The 20,440-nt window shown below is 48.6% G+C and overlaps 1 protein-coding gene across 1 annotated transcript in view; it reads left to right on the top strand.

Annotated features, from left to right (window-relative positions):
- The window catches only part of LOC144502839 (ankyrin repeat and LEM domain-containing protein 2-like), an 80,875-nt gene that overhangs the window by 24,285 nt on the left and 36,150 nt on the right, over nucleotides 1-20,440 (top strand). The window lies entirely within an intron of this gene.

Below are 20,440 nucleotides of genomic sequence, written 5' to 3'. Positions count from 1 at the left end.
CGTCATTGGTCGTAAAGCGCTGACTGATATTCCCAAAGCTGCGATGTCAGCAAAAGTCTTTCTTTATGAAAGTATGTAGAGTGCAAACTGTACATTCGAGAAAGGTTCATCAATCTCACAAACTGACTGTCTTTTTAAGTTAGTTATTTAAGGAGACCCTGAGGGTCATTAAATGGAAAATGAAACGAAGAATGTTGCCTTTTTTAAGAAGGCATAAATGCCAGAAAAAAACATTTGGAATCACAGAATAATACCGCACTGAAGGCCATTCTGCCCATTGTGCCTGTGCTAGCTGTTTTGCAAAGCAATTTAGTTAGTCCCATTTCCCAGCTCTTTCTCCATGCCCCTGCGAATCTGTCTCCTTTTAGTAATTATCCAATTCCTTCTTAAAGGAATCTGCCTCTGCCACCCTCTCAGGCAGTTCCAATGACCACTCCTTGCTGTTGTTGCTGCTTATTTCGACAGGAGGAACATTTTGTTTTACTAAACGCAGAGTTTCATAGAATCCCTACAGTGCAGAAGGAGGCCATTTGGCCCATTGAGTCTGCACCGGCAACAATCCCACCCAGGCCCTTTCCCCGTAACCCCCGCTTATTTACCCTGCTAATCGCCCTGACATTAAAGGGTAATTTAACATAGCCAATCAAACTGACCCCCATACTGTCTATGTGGAGTTTGCACATTCTCCCCGTGTTTGCGTGGGTTTCCTCCGGGTGCTCCGGTTTCCTCCCACAGTCCAAAGAGGTGTGGGTTAGGTGGATTGGCCATGCTAAATTGTCCCTTAGTGTCAGTGGGACCAGTTAGGGTAAATGTGTGGGGTTACGGGGATAGGGGCTGGATGGGATTGCGGTCGGTGAAGACTCGATGGTCCAAATGGTCTCCTTCTGCACTGTAAGATTCTACAATATGATATCTTTGGACTGTGGGAAGAAACTCCATACAAACCGTGACCAAAGGCTGGAATCAAACCCAGGTCCCTGGCTCAGTGAGGCAGCAGTGCCAAGGGACGTGGCTAACAGAAAACAAATAAAACTTTTACTGTAACTAATATGTTACTTGCACGGTTCAGCACACCCCGCATCCCCTGTGTTGCCCTCCATCTCGGAAGGCGAGAGACACCATGTGCTCCTTAGGGGTGGCACAGCGGTTAGCACTGCTGCCTCACAGCTCCAGGGACCCGGGTTTGATTTCCGGTTTGGGTCACTGTCTGTGTGTAGTCTGCACGTTCTCCCCATGTCTGCGTGGGTTTCCTCTGGGTGCTCCGGTTTCTTCCCACAGTCTGAAGTACGTGCTGGTTAGGTGCATTGACCATGCTAAATTCTCCCTCAGTGTACCCGAACAGGCGCCGGAGTGTGGCGACTAAGGATTTTCACAGTAACTTCATTGCAGTGTTAATGTAAGCCGACTTGTGATGCTAATAAATAAACTATTCAGGGCCACTCAGATGTGGAAAAGAAACTTGAAAAACAGGTTACCCTCTTTCATGGGTGATGCTCTGTGGATGATGACCAAAGCAAGGCTCAGGAGGAGATCACAGTATCCCTGCAGTGCAGAAGGAGGCCATTCGGCCCATCGAGTCTGCACCGACCACCATCCCACCCAGGCCCTATCCTTGTTACCCCATGTCATCCCCCTGAAACTAAGAAGCAGTCCCACCCAGACATGTTTCTCGTAACCCCAAGTATTTACCCTGCTAATCCCCCTAACTGACACATCTTGGGACACTAATGGGCAATTTAGCATGGCCCATCCACCTAACCTGCACATCTTTGGACTGTGGGGGGAAACCAGAGCACCCAGAGGAAACCCACGCAGACACGGGGAGAACGTGCAAACTCCATGCAAACAGTGACCCGAGACCAGAATTGGACCCGGGTCCCTGGCGGTGTGAGACAGCAGTGCTAACCACTGTGCCGCTGTGCCGTCCATTTGTCCAACTGCCATTTGCCACGGTTGTGGCATTTCTCCGCCATTTTAGATTGATGTCTCGTTCATCTTTGACTAAAAGGCCTCGCAAACACGGGCCCCAGAGGTAAGGATCTATTGGAGCAGGTGGGAGGCCCTCTGACAGGAGAAAAGGCAAGAAAGGGATCAACACAGGTCACGTCCATCATCACAAACAGGGAGGCAAAATATCAGTGGGATTTTCGTCAGGAAACACACAGAGAGGGGAGGCATTGAGTGCTTTGTGAAGAGCAGAAATCTGTTCAAACACCCGTGAACAAGTATTCAAATCAGAAGTGCATATTAATTACAATCCCAGTTATCACAAGCCTGTGGATGTTAAGACACAGAGACTGGTGTGAAAAGATAACAGAATTAGTTTGATGAGACAATGGATGAAAGCTCTGCCCGTATTGACAGAATAATCACACAATGCCAATCTTCCCTGCTGAAATAACGTCACTTTCCCTTTGCCACGCTAAATATCCTTGCTGCATTAACCTTTGAAGAGTAACGAGATAAAATAAGTCAAGTTTTCAGTGAACAATTAATTAGCCGGAAGTGCCAGATGGGTTTGAGATGCTGAAAGGTTTCTTCCTCTGGTTGGAGAGTCCAGTATTGGGAATCACAGTCTCAAGAAGGGAGCCACCCTTTCTTTATATTTGTTTATTTATTAGTGTCACAAGTTGGCTTACATTAACACTGCAATGAAGTTATTGTGAAAATCCCCTAGTCGCCGCACTCCGGCGCCTGTTCGGCCAGTGCACCCAGTGGCATGGGGCGGCACGGTGGCACAGTGGTTAGCACTGCTGCCTCACAGCGCCAGGGACCCGGATTCGATTCCCAGCACGTTGCCCACCACCCCGGCGGCGAACATGATGGCGCTGGCCGCCGGCCCGGCTCCCTCCGTGACGTGCCGGGTGTTCTCGCAGCTGCCGTTGTCCCAGGCACTGCCGTTGACCATAGCGAGAGTCTTTCCCAGTCACCGGCAATCTCTCTCTGCTCGGAGAAGAATACACACACACACCGGGTTAATGCCCACCTCAAAACACTGTGGCATGGCGAGTGGCAGAGGTGGAGAACTCTATACGTGAAGCCGCATGTGGCGTTTAGATATTCCACCTCCTTGCCCCCAGGCTAGGGGCTGGGGCTGAGTCAGCCAACTTCACACCCAAATCTCAGAAGATTCCCGGCTTGGGTCACTGTCTGTGTGAAGTTTGCACGTTCTCCCTGTGTCTGCGTGGGTTTCCTTCAGGTGCACCGGTTTCCTCCCACATTCTGAAAGGTGTGCTGGTTTCGTGCATTGACCCAAACAGGCACCAGAGTGTAGCGCCTCGGGGAATTTCACAGTAACTTCATTACAGCGTTAACATAAGCCTTACTTGTGACTAATAAACAAACTTTAACTTTAATTTTGCCTTTCGGACCATGCTCTATTGCTATTTAGTGTCAGGGGGATTAACTTGGGGTTGCGGGGATAGGACCTGGCTGGGATTGTTGTCAGTGAAGGCTCGATGGGCAAAATGGCCACTTTCTGTACTGTAGGGATTCTATGATTCTATAATAGTGGTTTATATCTATATATCCCAGGGAGTCACTGCGATCTCATTAGTGAGGCCTGGGCGGACACTTGGGTGGTATCTCTATCACAATGTCCATGTCCCTTTGCCTTCTCTGTTCTGTCTACACCACCAAGTGTGATAAGGAGGCCAGGAATTTTAAACTGTCACCAGCCGAGAGTTGTGTGTGGTTTCACTGGCCTGATTCCAGAGTTCACTGCATTCAACTCATCCAATCCAAACTTCCACGAACACTGAAAACCTGGAATAAAAACAGGAGGGGAGTGGGGGAGGGTTGACAGGCAGAGAGTGAGGGGGAGGGAGTGAGAGGGGAGGGAGTGAGGGGTGAGGGAGTGAAGGGTGAGGGAGCGAGGGGGGGAGGGAGCGAGGGGGGGAGGGAGCGAGGGGGGGAGGGAGCGAGGGGGGGAGGGAGCGAGGGGGGGAGGGAGCGAGGGGGGGGAGGGAGCGAGGGGGGGAGGGAGCGAGGGGGGGAGGGAGCGAGGGGGGGGAGGGAGCGAGGGGGGGGGAGGGAGCGAGGGGGGGGGAGGGAGCGAGGGGGGGGAGGGAGCGAGGGGGGGAGGGAGCGAGGGGGGGAGGGAGCGAGGGGGGGGGAGGGAGCGGGGGGGGAGGGAGCGAGGGGGTTGAGGGAGCGAGGGGGGGGAGGGAGCGAAGGGGGGGGGGGAGTTGAATGTTAGCCCTGAATGTTATGATGTGCCAAGTACTCATCCAGATACTTTTTAAAGGATGTGAGGCATCCCGCCCCCACCACCCTCCCAGGCAGCGCATTCCAGACCGTCACCACCCTCTGGGTAAAAAAGTTTTTCCTCACATCCCCCCTAAACCCCCTGCCCCTCATCCTGAACCCATGTCCCCTTGTGACTGACCCTTCAACTAAGGGGACCAGCTGCTCTTTATCCACTCTGTCCGTGCCCCTCATAATCTTGAACACCTCGATCAGGTCGTCCCTCAATCTTCTCTGCTCCAACGAAAACAACCCAAGCCTATCCGACCTCTCTTCATAACTTAAATGTTCCATCCCAGACAGCATCCTGGTGAATCTCCTCTGCACCTCCTCCAGTGTGTTCATGTCCTCCCTATAATGTGGCGACTAGAACTACACATAGTACTTCAACTGTGGCCTCACCAAAGTTCTATACGACTCCAACATGAATTCCCTGGTTTTGTAATCTGTACCCCGATTGATAAAGGCAAGTGTCCCATTTGCCTTTTTCACCAACCGACCAAAATGTCCTTCCTCCCCTTCAGAGATCGGCTTGTCTGAACCCTGGGAAGTCTGTCCTTCAATCCAAATAGCTCCCAAAGCCCAAGAAGAAGGGGCAGCACGGTGGCACAGTGGTTAGCACTGCTGCCTCCCAGTGCCAGGGACCCGGGTTTGATTCCTGGCTTGGGTCACTGTCTGTGTGGAGTTTGTACATTCTCCCCATGTCTGCCTGGGTTTCCTCTGGTTGCTCCGGTTTCCTCCAACAATCCAAAAGACGTGATGTGGAGATGCTGGCATTGGACTGGGGTAAACACAGTAAGAAGTCTCACAACACCAGGTTAAAGTCCAACAGGTTTATTTGGTAGCACCAGCTTTTGGAGCGCTGCTCCTTCATCAGGTGAGTGTCAGGGGTATCTAGCAGGGTAAATGTATGGGGTTATGGGGATAGGGCCTGGGTGGGATTGTGGTCAGTGCAGACTCGATGGGCCAAATGGACTCCTTCTGCACTGTAGGGATTCTATGAAAAGTAGAACTTCATAAACATGAGAATGAAGGTTCTGCCTCAGAGGAGCTGGTTACCTGAACATTGTAAGAAGTCTCACAACACCAGGTTAAAGTCCAACCGGTTTATTTGGTAGCAAATACCATAAGCTTTCGGAGCACTGCTCCTTCGTCAGATGGAGTGGATATCTGCTCTCAAACAGTGCAAAATCTCAGTGTAGAATCTCACTAGCTGTTCTGTCTGGAGACAATACACATCTCTTTAACCTGTGTTGAATGCTCCCTCCACCCACATTGTCGGTACCTTTAAGACCTGGCTGGCTGTAGAGATTTGCATTCTAATTAGTATTCTGTAACTTGATTTCTGTGTCTGTGCACTGTTGGAGAACAGATATCCACTCCATCTGACGAAGGAGCAGTGCTCCGAAAGCTTATGGTATTTGCTACCAAATAAACCTGTTGGACTTTAACCTGGTGTTGTGAGACTTCTTACTGTGCTTACCCCAGTCCAACGCCGGCATCTCCACATCATGACTACCTGAACATTCCCAAACCTGTGAGGTCCAACGGGAAACAGGCATGTTCGTGGTAGTTTGGGGTCACGTTTTGGTTATTTGCTGATTTAACCCCTGACACACCCAGCATCGGGGGGTTAAAACTCTCCCCCCGCCCTGTCATGCCACGATTGGGTGAAATCTTCTCTTGTTAAAGGCGGGGACTGTGCAATCGAGATGGACACACAGAGAAAACAAACATACTGAGAATTGTAGAGTTGCTGATTCATCGGCAGAGCCACGAATGAGTGTGTTTCGTTGAAATTCAGACTCTTGTTTCCTAGAAGGAGTTAGCAATTATCACTGAGAACACCCAGTATTCGGAGTAACAGCTCCTTCCTGGAAAAGAAGGGCAGGAACTCAGTAAGATCCTCTTCCAGGAATCTAAACCCTCAATAAACAATGTCAGAAAGGAATGGGATTTATTAACTGTTGACTGACTATATATCTGAACAGTAGTATTTGGTGGGCTAATGATGCGTTTGAACATGTCACACAGTAAGAACTAACCACGTAATATTAATATTAATACTGGATAGTCACTAATAAATCTAATCGAGAGTTCAGGAGAAATTTCCTTACCCAGAGTGTGGTGAGAATTTGGAACTCACTATCAGGGAGTGGTGAGAGTGTGGCACTCACTATTACAGGGAGTGGTGAGAGTGTGGCACTCACCATTACAGGGAGTGGTGAGAATGTGGCACTCACTATCAGGGAGTGGTGAGAGTGTGGCACTCACTATTACAGGGAATGGTGAGAGTGTGGCACTCACTATTACAGGGAGTGGTGAGAATGTGGCACTCACTATTACAGGGAGTGGTGAGAATGTGGCACTCACTATCACAGGGAGTGGTGAGAATGTGGAACTCACTATCACAGGGAGTGGTGAGAGTGTGGAACTCACTATCACAGGGAGTGGTGAGAATGTGGAACTCACTATCACAGAGAGTGGTGAGAGTGTGGAACTCACTGTCACAGAGAGTGGTGAGAGTGTGGAACTCACTATCAGGGAGTGGTGAGAGTGTGGAACTCACTATCACAGGGAGCGGTGAGAGTGTGGAACTCACTATCACAGGGAGTGGTGAGAGTGTGGAATTCACTATCAGGGAGTGGTGAGAGTGTGGAACTCACTATCAGGGAGTGGTGAGAGTGTGGAACTCACTATCAGGGAGTGGTGAGAGTGTGGAACTCACTATCGGAGTGGTGAGAGTGTAGAACTCACTATCACAGGGAGCGGTGAGAGTGTGGAACTCACTATCAGGGAGTGGTGAGAATGTGGAACTCACTATCAGGGAGCGGTGAGAGTGTGGAACTCACTATCAGGGAGCGGTGAGAGTGTGGAACTCACTATCAGGGAGCGATGAGAATGTGGAACTCACTATCAGGGAGCGGTGAGAGTGTGGAACTCACTATCAGGGAGCGGTGAGAGTGTGGAACTCACTATCAGGGAGCGATGAGAGTGTGGAACTCACGATCAGGGAGCTGTGAGAGTGTGGAACTCACTATCAGAGGGAGTGGTGAGAGTGTGGAACTCACTATCAGGGAGTGGTGAGAGTGTGGAACTCACTGTCTGTGTGGAGCTTGCACATTCTCCTCTTGTCTGCATGGGTTTCCTCCGGGTGCTCCGGATTCCTCCCACAGTCCAAAGATGTGTGGGTTAGGTTGATTGGCCATGCTAAAATTGCCCTTAGTGTCTTGAGTTGCGTAGGTTAGAGGGATTAGTGGGTAAAATATGTAGAGGTATGGGGGTAGGGCCTGGGGGGATTGTGGTCGGTGCAGACTCAATGGGCCGAATGGCCTCTTTCTGTGCTGTAGTTTCTATGATTCACCATCGGGGAGTGGTGAGAATGTGGAACTCACTGTCAGGGAATGGTGAGAATGTGGAACTCACTAATGATCTGGTCATCGCTCACTGTCACCGGGGCCCAGGTTCAATTCCGGCATTGTGTAGAGTTTGCACGTTCTCCTCGTGTCTGCGTGTGTGTCCTCCGGGTGCCCCGGTTTCCTCCCACAGTGCAAAGATGTGCGGGTTAGGTGGATTGGCCATGCTAAATTGCCCTTAGTGTCCTGAGATGCATTGGTTAGAGGGATTAGTGGGTAAATGTGTAGGGATATGGGGGTAGGGCCTGGGTGGGATTGTGGTCGGTGCAGACTCGATGGGCCGAATGGCCTCTTTCTGCGCTGTAGTGTTTCTATGATTCTATGAAGCATCAGTCGGTGTTCTGTACTTCCGCCAGGCTTTGATTGCAGAGGAAAGGTCTGGCACAGTTACACGCAGTGAGTGCCTTGGACTCTGTGCGCAGATTTATATATTGAGTTATAAATTCCGAAACATGACAGGTGAAAAATTTAGGCCGTGTCCTGTCTGTGGAATGCTGCCACACAGAGTGAGTAATGAACACTTTGAATCCTTCTTGTGTGTCTGCCGGCTGTGCTGATCTGACTATAACACCAACAGCAAGTTACATCACTGGGAGACGCGAACATCCTCGGGGTTAATTGAGATACAACGAACCAATTGTGCTGCAAACACCAGGGGCAGTGAAGTGACATCTGACTCAGTCACATCCATTTATATCAGGGAGACTTTGCAATCCACTTTCTGCAGGCTGGCTACTCGATGCTGCGTTTCTTCACAGCTGCTGTGGAATGACAGAGAAATTACGTTTGGATAGCACCTTTCACAACCTCAGGAGGTCCCAAAGCTCTCTGCGCTCCACGCAGATTTCTATATGGGCGGCACGGTGGTTAGCACCGCTGCCTCACAGCGCCAGGGACCCAGGTTCGATTCCCGGTTTGGATCACTGTCTGTGCGGAGTCTGCATGTCCTCCCCGCATCTGCTTGGGTTTCCTCCGGGTGCTCCGGTTCCATCCCATGGTGTGAAGGACGTGCCGGTTACGTGCATTGGCCATGCTAAATTCTCCCTCGATGTACCCGAACAGGCGCCGGAGTGTGGCGACTGAAAAAGTTTTAAAATGTCATAAGTAGGCTTACATTAACACTGCAATGAAGTTACTGTGAAATTCCCCTAGTCGCCACACTCTGACGCCTGTTCGGGTACACAGAGGGAGAACTTAGCACGGCCAATCCACCTAATGGGTGCATCTTTGAACTGTGGGAGGAAACCGGAGCACCCGGAGGAAACCCACGCAGACACGGGGAGAATGTGCAAACTCCACACAGACAGCGACCCAAGCCGGGAATTGAACTTGGGTCCCTGGCTCTGTGAGGCAGCAGCGCTAACCACTGTGCCACCGTGCCGACCCTAAGGGGTTCAAATGAAAGGTCCTCTGGTATTTGGTTATCTCTATTCAATTTGCCATCTGTGCTGCTTCATGTTGCTCTCTTTATTAGCAACCCATCTGCTTTTTTTCGGACACTGTGGGTTTGTGCCGTTCTTCCTGAGGGAGCGCTGACTGCACTCATTCCCAGAGTGGACTCAAATTTCCTTTTTCCGTGGTGTTTGCCATATCCTTGCTGGATCCCGCGGGATAGGGCAGGCAGAGGGCCTGGGTAAGATAGTCTGACAGAGAGTCGGTGCAGACTCGATGGGCCAAATGGCCTCCTTCTGCACTGTCGGGATTCTATGAGAATTCTATGATATTTACGTCTTGTGAATGGAACCTTCATTTTCCATTTGTTTCACAATCTTAGCCAAACATTTGTTGCTGTTTGATTTTCAAATCATTTTGCAAGTTTATGAATTTTTCATTCATCGCTGTGAGTCTGAGACTTCCAATGCTTTCTCTCCTTCTGGTTCCGTGATCTTTAGTGTTGGATTTACATTTTCCGATCTTTTCTTTCTCTCTCTGGAGTTAAACATTGTCCTTATCCTTCATTTCAGATTCACTGTTGGCCAGGTCTGTCTCCGGTGGAAGTCTGAGCTTGTTTCAGTTCTGTAATTGTGTTACTCGTGGCCTCATTATCCACTCGCAGCTGGGAAAGTTAGAAGCATAGAATCCATAGTGTGCAGGAAGAGGCCATTCAGACTGCACTCACTCTCTGAAAGAGCGTCCCTCCCAGACCCTCCCCTCTGCCATATCCCCACAACCCCACGCATTTACTTTGGCTAATCCACCTAGCCTATATATTTTTGGACACTAAGGGGCAATTTAGCATGGCCAATCCAACCAATCTATACATCTTTAGACACTAAGGAGCTATTTAACGTGGCCAATCCAACCAATCTATACATCTTTAGACACTAAGGGGCAATTTAGCATGGCCAATCCACCTAACCTACGCAGCTTTAGACACTGAGGGGCAATTTAGCATGGCCAATCCACCTAACCTACAGATCTTTTGATACTAAGGGGCAATTTAGAATGGCCAATCCACCTAACCTACACATCTTTGGACACTAAGGAGCAATTTAGCATGGCCAATCCACCTAACCTACACAGCTTTAGACACTGAGGGGCAATTTAGCATGGCCAATCCACCTAACCCACACATCTTTGGCCACTAAGGGGCAACTTAGCATGGCCAATCCACCTAACCTGCACATCTTTGGACTGTGGTTTTTCCTTTCAATACCTCCTCCTTTCCACTTAGCTTCTCCTCCAGCTCTTCAGTCCCCTTCCTGCTTTCTGGAATGCTCTGGAATGACCTCTGATGATGTGGTACCTTTTAGAAGCAATCCCCCTGCCAGCCAAGATGTGATATGTTGCAACATCCTGCCACCAATATATGTTGTGGGTCTCAGTGGAGACCTTAAGGGATCTGTCTTGATGCTAAGCAAGATATTGAGAATGTCCAGGGTTCTGCTTGAACACAATGACATGAAGTTTATTACTGACAACAACTACACACAGCTCGGCACAGGCCCTGATCCAGCCCCGCTCTGAACAGTTACACAGACTCATTACTCGATTATATGTCTGACTCATCAGATGTACATAGAATCCTACTGAATCCCTGGCAATAGCGATGTCACTATGCTTCTTCTTAAATCATAGAACCCCTACAGTACAGAAGGAGGCCATTCGGCCCATTGAGCCTCCACCAAGCACAATCCCACCCAGGCCTTATACCCGTAACCCCACATACTTACCCTGCTAATCCTCCTGACACTAGGGTCAATTTAGCATGGCCAATTCACCTAACCCACACATTTTTGGACTGTGGGAGGAAACCGGAACACGGGGAGGAAACCCACGCAGACACGGGGAGAATGTACAAACTCCACACAGACAGTGACCCAAGCCGGGAATCAAACCCGGGTTCCTGGCGCTGTGAGGCAGCAGTGCTAACCACCGTGCCGCCCAGAGGTACATGTCATTGTCTATATTGGTATGCATACAATTTCACAAGAAGTCGTTGTGTTCTTAAACATTAAGAAGCCTCACAACACCAGGTTAAAGTCCAGCAGGTGTTGTTTGGCATCACGAGCTTTCGGAGCGCTGCTCCTGCATCAGATGATGAAGAGGCAGCGCTCCAAAAGCTGGTGATTCCTGATAAACCTGTTGGACTTTAACCTGGTGTTGTGAGACTTCTTACTGTGCCCACCCCAATCCAACACCGGCATCTCCATGTCATACTTAAACATCATACTTAAACATAACAGTTGATGCATTTAGACCTTGTCATGTCCCTAGAATCCGGGTCAGCCACTCTTAGCTCTGATTCTGAAGGTTCTGAGTTCAAGCGCCTATCCCTTTGCAAATGCTGCTGCATTTTTCCAGTGTGTTTTGCTTTTAATTTCACATTCTCAGCCACCGCTGTGTTCTGCTTTGGCTGGAAATGTCTTCCTTGATTCCCAGCTGGAGTGCGCCCCGCTCACTCTTTCTGGTCTTAATTCAAAGCCAAAGTTCCTCCTGACGGTTTGATTCTGAACTAGTTCAACTGCAGGTCTGCAGCGAATGAACATGATGTGGAGATGCCGGCGCTGGACTGGGGTGAACACAGTAACAGTTTTAACAACACCAGGTTAAAGTCCAACAGGTTTATTTGGTAGCAAATACCATTAGCTTTCGGAGCGCTGCTCCTTCGTCAGATGGAGTGGAAATGTGCTCTCAAACAGGGCATACAGAGACACAAAATCAAGTTACAGAATACTGATTAGAATGCAAATCTCTACAGCCAACCAGGTCTTAAAGATACAGACAATGTGAGTGGAGGAGGGAGCATTAAGCACAAGTTAAAGAGATGCGTATTGTCTCCAGACAGGACAGGAGGCAAGCTGTGGGTGTTACTGATAGTGTGACATAAAGCCAAGACTGCAAATGAACAGGCCAGCATTCAAAGCAAAGGGGTTTTCTCCTCTTCAATAACATCAGTTAGCCTCCAGAACTTGAAAAGTGAGGCTGCCTTTGATATCAAGTTGAGAATTACACAAGGGTATGAACCTTTTAATTAATTTTCCCTTGTCCGCTAATACTACTTTCAAGTCCAAAATAACTGTCCTTTATCTCCTGGTGACTTTATGCAAATCGACACGAAGCCTGTATTCGAATAATGTCGTGAGGTGGCATTACAGGAAGATTAATTTTCATAAACACTTCAGCGCTCCAACATAAACATTTCTGGCCAGGAGTCTTGAGAGATTTATGAACTCTCTGGACAGTTTTCTCGCACACGCTTACAGCAATAAAGATATAACAGGCCCCTTAATAAACTATTTGTGTGGAGTAAGATGAAATCTTCTCGGCTTATTAAGGTGATGGACTGCCGAGCTGTTCTATGAGGAGGTTTTAACGCATTTAATTCAGTGTCAAGTGGCAATTCAAGATCAGATTGGGACCATATTTCAGCTTGGTTTCTCTGAACAGCCCCGGAATTTTCTGGCAGGTTAGCGGAAGTGTAAATGTTTGCACAACCAATGAGTCAAATATTGGGCCTCACACTTGAAGAAAAGCCATCAAAAGGGGCGGCACAGTGGTTAGCACGGCTGCCTCACAGCTCCAGGGACCCGGGTTCAATTCCGGCCTTGGGTCACTGTCTGTGCGGAGTTTGCACATTCTCTCCGTGTCTGCGTGGGTTTCCTCCGGGTGCTCCGGTTTCCTCCCACACTCCAAAGATGTGCGGGGTTAGGTTGATAGGCCAGGCTAAATTGCCCCTTAGTGTCAGGGGAGATTAGCAGGGTGAATATGCGGTGTTACAGGGATAGGGCCTGGGAGGGATTGTTGTTGGTGCAGGCTCGATGGGCCAAGTGGCCTCCTTCTGCATGGTGGGGATTCTATTCTATGCTTCCAGGATACACATTTAGATAGCGCCATCCACAACCTCAGGAAACCCAAAAGGTTCACTTTTAAAGGAGAGTGACTGTTGTGGTGAACGAAAAGCGCAGCCAGCCTGTGCACAGCAAGATCCCATAAACAGTTGTGGCACTGGGCAAAAGAGCAGGGAAATGAGTTCCTCCCGGTGTCCTGGGAAACGTCCTTGGCCAACATCACTAAACATTAAAATAAACACAACATTGCAGATGCTGGAATCTGAACCAGGAACAGAGAATGCTCGAAAAATTCAGGTCAGCAGCACCTATTAGGAGGGAAAACTATTCAGGAGGTGATGGCCTAGTGACGTCGTCGCTAGACTGTTAATCCAGAAACTCAGCTAATGTTCTGGGGACCCGGGTTCGAATCCCGCCACGGCAGATGGTGGAATTTGAATTCAATAAAAAAAATCTCGAATTAAGAATCTACTGATGACCATGAAATCATTGTCGATTGTCAGAAAAACCCATCTGGTTCACTGATGTCCTTTAGGGAAGGAAATCTGCCGTCCTTACCTGGTCTGGCCTACCTGTGACTCCAGAGCCACAGCAATGTGGTTAACTCTCAACTGCCCTCTGAAGTGCCACTCCGTTTCGAGGGTATCTAGGGATGGGCAATACATGCTGCCCAGCCACTGATGCCCACGTCCCACGAATGAATTTTTAAAAAAAACAGAATTAACGTTTCGAGCCCTTTGGCTGCATGTCAGAACTGAAGGAAGGGAGGATGCGTAAATGTGGGTAAATCTCCACTCGAGGAGCCTCACGTCCTTCCTAGGGTGTGGCAACCATGACTAGACGATGCGTTTTAAATTATTCTCAATCTGTCCTGCCACCTCTAAGAACAATGCACACCAACACCCAGATCCCTCTGCACTCGTTAGGAAGGTGCTATTGATGACATGTAGTAGGCGTCCTGAGAGGGCTCTGATTGGCTCTGAAAGATGGCACTGGGTTTGATTGTGAATTATATTTTACTGTTAAGAGCTTTATGGGTGTCCTTGAAATTCTGTTCATGGGGTTGGGGTGGGGGTGGTGGGGCGGGGGGTGTTGCAATCTTACCAGAGAATAGCAGGGTGTTGTTTCCAGTGAGAACGCCGGCGTGTTTCTCCTCAGGGTGCTGTGCATGGTGATAAGGCGGCACGGGGGCCATAAGACCATAAAATATAGGAGCAGAATTAGGACACTCGGCCCATCGAGTCTGCTCCGCCATTCAATCATGGCTGATTTTTTTTCTCATCACCATTCTCCTGCCTTTTCCCCATAACCCCTGATCTCCTTATTAATCAAGAACCTATCTATCTCTGACACTCAATGACCTGGCCTCCACAGCCTTCTGCAGCAAAGATTCACCACTCTTTGGCTGAAGGTAAAGTGGTTAGCACTGTTGCCTGACAGCGCCAGGGTTCGATTCCCAGCTTGGGTCACTGTCTGTGTGGAGTCTGCACATTCTCCCCGTGTTTGTGTGGGTTTCCTCCGGGTGCTCCGGTTTCCTCCCACAGTCGAAAGATGTGCTGGTTAGGTGCACTGACCATGCTAAATTCTCCCTCAGTGTACCCGAACAGGCGCTGGAGTGTGGCGATTAGGGGATTTTCACAGTAACTTCATTGCAGTGTTAATGTGAGCGTACTGGTGACACTAATAAATAAACTTCAAAAAGTTTTAAACTGAGATGCCTGTTTGTTGGAGCCACAACATCATGGATATTTTAAGATGGACTTGTCACTCAGTGAACTGTGGGGAATTAAAAATTCCACCGTCACTTAGCTGAAGTGCAGAAAGGGAAGTGTAATTCTGGAGTGTTGAATGAGGTGAGGAAATGAATCTCACTGATAGACCCAACTAAGGTTGCCACGTAAAGGATGCACAAATATCGCTTTGTCTTTCACATAAAGGACCTGTCACGAATAATATTTGCTGGAGTATTCTAACTCCCCACGGAGTGCCATTGATTATGTCACTGCTCAGACAGCAAGAAATTACAATGCAACATCAGACTGTCAACGCAGCCTCGTTTACTGCCCTTGGCCGGGTGACACACAGATAACATATGCAAAAGAGTGAATGTTTTGTTTGCTTTGCACAAAGCTGCCACATGCCCCTGTCTGCTCTTTGTGACTACACTACTTCTGGGTGATCTAGAATCGTACAAGGTTTGATTTGATTTGATTTATTATTGTCACATGTATTAACATACAGTGAAAAGTATTGTTTCTTGCGCGCTATACAGACAAAGCATACCGTTCATAGAGAAGGAAAAGAGAGAGTGCGGAATGTAGTGTTACAGTCATGGCTAGGGTGTAGAGAAAGGTCAACTTAATGCAAGGTAGGTCCATTCAAAAGTCTGACAGCAGCAGGGAAGAAGCTGTTCTTGAGTCGGTTGGCACGTGACCTCAGACTTTTGTATCTTTTTCCCGACGGAAGAAGGCGGAAGAGAGAATGTCCGGGGTGTGTGGGGCCCTTGATTATGCTGGCTGCTTCCCGAGGCAACGGGAAGTGTAGACAGAGTCAATGGATGGGAGGCTGGTTTGCGTAATGGACTGGGCTTCATTCACGACCCTTTGTAGTTTCATGCAGTCTTGGGCAGAGCAGGAGCCATACCAAGCTGTGATACAACCAGAAAGAATGCTTTCTGTGGTGCATCTGTAAAAGTTGGTGAGAGTTGTAGCAGACATGCTAAATTTCCTTAACCTCCTGAGAAAGTAGAGGTGTTCGTGGGCTTTCTTAACTATAATGTTGGCATGGGGGGGACCAGGACAGGTTGTTGGTGATCTGGACACCTAAAACTTTGAAGCTCTCCACCATTTCTACTTCATCCCCATTGATGTAGACAGAGGCATGTTCTCCACTGCGCTCCCTGAAGTCGATGACTATCTCCTTGGGAAACCTGTGGATCGATATAAAGATAACCGAAATCCCCCTCCGCAGTTTGAGCTGTGTCTCTGAAATCTCCTCTGTGCCTCCCCACACCTCACAGAGAGTGTTCGTGCTGCTGTACCTTCTACCTGTCCTGCCACAATCCTTAAACTGTCCTGCTTTACATCAGCAAGTGCCGTAAAAAAAGGACATGACCTGCCCCTTGACCGAGCTGCGCTTGGTGCTGTGCCCCAGGGCCACGCTGCCCAGATCTCGCTGGCCTGGCTCGGAATGTCTGGCGGGGCAGGAATTCAGGTAAAAAAACTCGGAACGGAATGGCAATCCAACACCGATTTCCACCCTGGGGAAGTTCAGGCCCAACATGAGCTCAGAGAATTGAACGCCTCCTCTCGGCTGGCACTGCAGCACTCCCTCAGTGCTGCATTGTTGGGAGGCGCTGTCTTTCAGATGAGGCGTTCAGGTCCAACTTGCTTGTTCAGCTGGATCCATGGATACTTCTCAAATCAGGGTAGGGAAATTCTCCTGGTGTCTTGGCCAATGATTAACACTTTCTCCTGTTATGGGAAGTATATCAAAACATAGAAAAATGATGCAGGAGGAGGCCATTCGGCCCATCGAGCCTGCACCACCATTCAAGATGATCATGGTTGATCATGCACTTCAGTATCCCGCTCCCACTTTCTCTCCATATACCTCGATCCCTTTAGCCACAAGGGCCACGTCCAGCTCCCTCTTGAACCAATCTAATGAACTCGCCCCCAACAGCTTTCTGTGGTGGAGCATTCCACAGGTTCACAACTCTCTGAGTGAAGAAGTTCTTCCTCATCCCTGTCCTGAATGGCTTATCCCATTATTCCTCGACTGTGACCCCTAGTTCTGCACTTCTCCAACATCGGGAACATTCTTCCAACATCTAGCCTGTCCAGTCCCATCAGGATTTTATATGTTTCTATGAGATCCCCTCTCATTCTTCTAAATTCCAGTGAGTGCGAGCTCAGTCGATCCAGTCTCTCTTTATATGTCAGTCCTGCCATTCCAGGAATCAGTCTGGTGAACCTTTGCTGAACTCCCTGAATAGCAAGAATGTCCTTCCTCAGACTAGGAGACCAAAACTGCACACAATATTCAAGATGTGGCCCCTCCCAGGCCCTGTACAACTGCAGCAAGACATCCTTACTCCGATACTCAAATCCTCTTGCTATGAAGGCCAGCATGCCATTAGCTTTCCTCACTGCCTGCTGTACCTGCATGCCAACCTTCAGTGACTGTTCCACCATGACAGCCAGGTCATGTTGCATTTCCCCTTTTCCTAAACTGCCACCATTCAGATAATCTTCCTTCCTGTTTTTGCCACCAAAGTGGATAACCTCACAGTTATCCACATTAAATTGCAGCTGCCAAGTATTTGCCCACTCAGCCAGCCTGTCCAAGTCACCCTGCAGCCTCTTAGCATCCTCCTCACAGCACACACTGCCACCCAGCTTAGTGTCGTCTGCAAATTTGGAGATTTTGCATTCAATTCCTTTGTCCAAATCCTTAATGTATATTGTGAATAGCTGGGGTCCCAGCACTGAACCCTGCGGTACCCCACTAGTCACTGCCTGCCACTCTGAAAAGGACCCATTTATTCTCACTCTCTGCTTCCTGTCTGCCAACCAGTTCTCTATCCACGTCAATACATTACCCCCAATATGAGCTTTAAGTTTGCTCATTAATCTCTTGTGTGGGACCTTGTCCAAAGCCTTTTGAAAGTCCAGATACACAACATCCACTGGTTCACCCTTGTCTACTTTCTTGGTCACATCCTCAAAAACTCCAGAAGATTTATCAAGCGCGATTTCCCTTTAGTGAATCCATGCTGACTTGGACCAATCCTGTCACTGCTTTCCAAATGCTCAGTTTCTACATCCTTACTAATTGACTCCAGCATTTTCCCCACCACCGATGTCAGGCTAGCCAGTCTATAATTCCCATTTTCTCTCCCTCCTTTTTTAGAAAGTGGGGTCACATTAGCTACTCTCCAATCCACTGGAATTCTTCCAGAGTCTGGAGAATGCTGGAAAATGATCACCAATCCATTATTTCTAGGGCCACTTCCTTGAGTCTTCTGGGATGCAGAGCATCAGGCCCTGGGAACTTATCGGGTTTTAATCCCAGCAATTTCCCCAATACAATTTCCTGACGAATAAGGATCTTTTTTAGTTCCTCCTTCATGCTAGACCCTCGGTCCCCTAGTATTTCTGGAAGGTTATTTGTGTCCTTCTTAGTGAAGTCAGATCCAAAGTGTTTGTTCAGCTGGTCTGCCATCTCTTTGTTGCCCATTATAAATTCACCTGATTCTAACTGTAAGGGACCTACATTTGTCTTCACCAGTCTATTTCTCTTCACATATCTGTTGAAGCGTTTGCAGTCAGTTTTTATGTTTTCTGCAAACCTACTCTCAGGTTCTATTTTCCTCTTCCAATTTAAACCCTTTGTCCTGCTCTGCTGGATTTTAAATTTCTCCCCATCCTCAGGCTTGCTGCTTTTTTGGCCAATTTATACACCTCCTCTTTGGACAGGATATGGGTCAATTAGGGTCAATTAAGTTGAGTGTCAGACGGTGTCCAGTGAGAGGAATTGTGTCGAGAGAACAGAGTTGAAAGTTTATTTATTCGTGCCACACGTACGCTTACTTTAACACAGATGTGGAGTTGCCGGTGTTGGATTGGGGTAGGCACAGTAAGTAGTCTTTTGGAGCTTTTGGAGCGCCACTCTGAAAGCTGGTGGGGAAGTTGTTGGAGAGGATTCTTAGAGATAGGATGTATGCGCATTTAGAAAGGAATAAACTCATGAACGATAGTCAGCATGGTTTTGTGAGAGGGAGGTCATGCCTCACTAACCTGGTGGGGTTTTTTGAAGAAGTGACTAGAATGGTTGACGAGGGAAGGGCCGTGGATGTCGTCTATATGGACTTTAGTAAAGCGTTTGACAAAGTCCCTCATGGTAGGCTGGTGAAAAAGGTTGGATCTCATGGGATAAAGGGGGAGGTGGCTGGATGGGTGGAGAACTGGCTTGGTCACAGAAGACAGAGGGTGGTAGTGGAAGGGTCTTTTTCCGGCTGGAGGCCTGTGACTAATGGTGTTCCGCAGGGCTCTGTATTGGGACCTCTGCTGTTTGTGATTTATATAAATGATCTGGAAGAAGGTGTAATTGGGGTGATCAGTAAGTTTGCGGACGACACAAAATTGGCAGGACTTGCAGATAGTGAGGAGCATTGTCAGAGGCTACAGAAAGATATAGATAGGCTGGAAATTTGGGCAAAGAAATGGCAGATGGAGTTCAATCCAGATAAATGCGAAGTGATGCATTTTGGTAGAAATAATGCAGGGAGGAGCTATACGATAAATGGCAGAACCATAAAGGGTGTAGATACGCAGAGGGACCTGAGTGTGAAAGTCCACAGATCCTTGAAGGTGACGTCACAGGTGGAGAAGGTGGTGAAGAAGGCATATGGCATGCTTGCCTTTATAGGACGGGGTATAGAGTATAAATGTTGGGGTCTGATGGTGCAGATGTATATAACGTTGGTTCGGCCGCATTTGGAATACTGCGTCCAGTTCTGGTCGCCACACTACCAGAAGGACGTGGAGGCTTTGGAGAGAGTACAGAGGAGGTTTACCAGGATGTTGCCTGGTATGGAGGGGCTTAGTTATGAGGAGAGATTGGGTAAACTGGGGTTGTTCTCCCTGGAAAGACGGAGGATGAGGGGAGACTTAATAGAGGTGTATAAAATTATGAAAGGCATAGATAGGGTGAACGGTGGGAAGCTTTTCCCCAGGTCGGTGGTGACGTTCATGAGGGGTCATAGGTTCAAGGTGAAGGGGGGGAGGTTTAACACAGATATCAGAAGGACATATTTTACACAGAGGGTGGTGGGGGCCTGGAATGCGCTGCCAGGCAAGGTGGTGGAGGCGGACACACTGGGAACGTTTAAGACTTATCTAGATAGCCATATGAACGGAGTGGGAATGGAGGGATACAAAAGAATGGTCTAGTTTGGACCAGGGAGCGGCATGGGCTTGGAGGGCCGAAGGGCCTGTTCCTGTGCTGTATTGTTCTTTGTTCTTGTGCTACCAAATAAACCTGTTGGACTTTAACCTGGTGTTATGAGGCTACTTACTGTACATTAACACTGCAATGAAGTTATTGTGAAAATCCCCTAGTCGCCACACCCCGGTGCCTGTTCGGGAACACTGAGGGAGAATTTAGCATGGCCAATGCACCTAACCAGCACGTCTTTCAGACTGTGGGTGGAAACTGGAGCACCCGGAGGAAACCCACGCAGACACTGGGAGAGTGTGCAAACTCCACACAGACAGTGACCCAAGCCGGGAATCGAACCCGGGACCCTGGCACTGTGAGGCATCAATGCTAACCACTGCGCCACCGTGTCACCCTTGTAGCAGGGACTGAAGACAATAACTTCAAACTTCTCAATGTTTAATTGGAGGAACCTTCCGCTCAGTCTGTACTGAATGTGGAACAAGACAACAAACCTGAACGACACATTCTTAAGTTCTTTCATTT

The sequence above is a fragment of the Mustelus asterias genome, chromosome 13 (assembly GCF_964213995.1).
Source record: "Mustelus asterias chromosome 13, sMusAst1.hap1.1, whole genome shotgun sequence".
Taxonomy (NCBI): domain Eukaryota; kingdom Metazoa; phylum Chordata; class Chondrichthyes; order Carcharhiniformes; family Triakidae; genus Mustelus; species Mustelus asterias.
The sequence above is the reverse complement of the archived record's forward strand: the minus strand, read 5'-3'. Positions and strand labels throughout refer to the sequence as shown.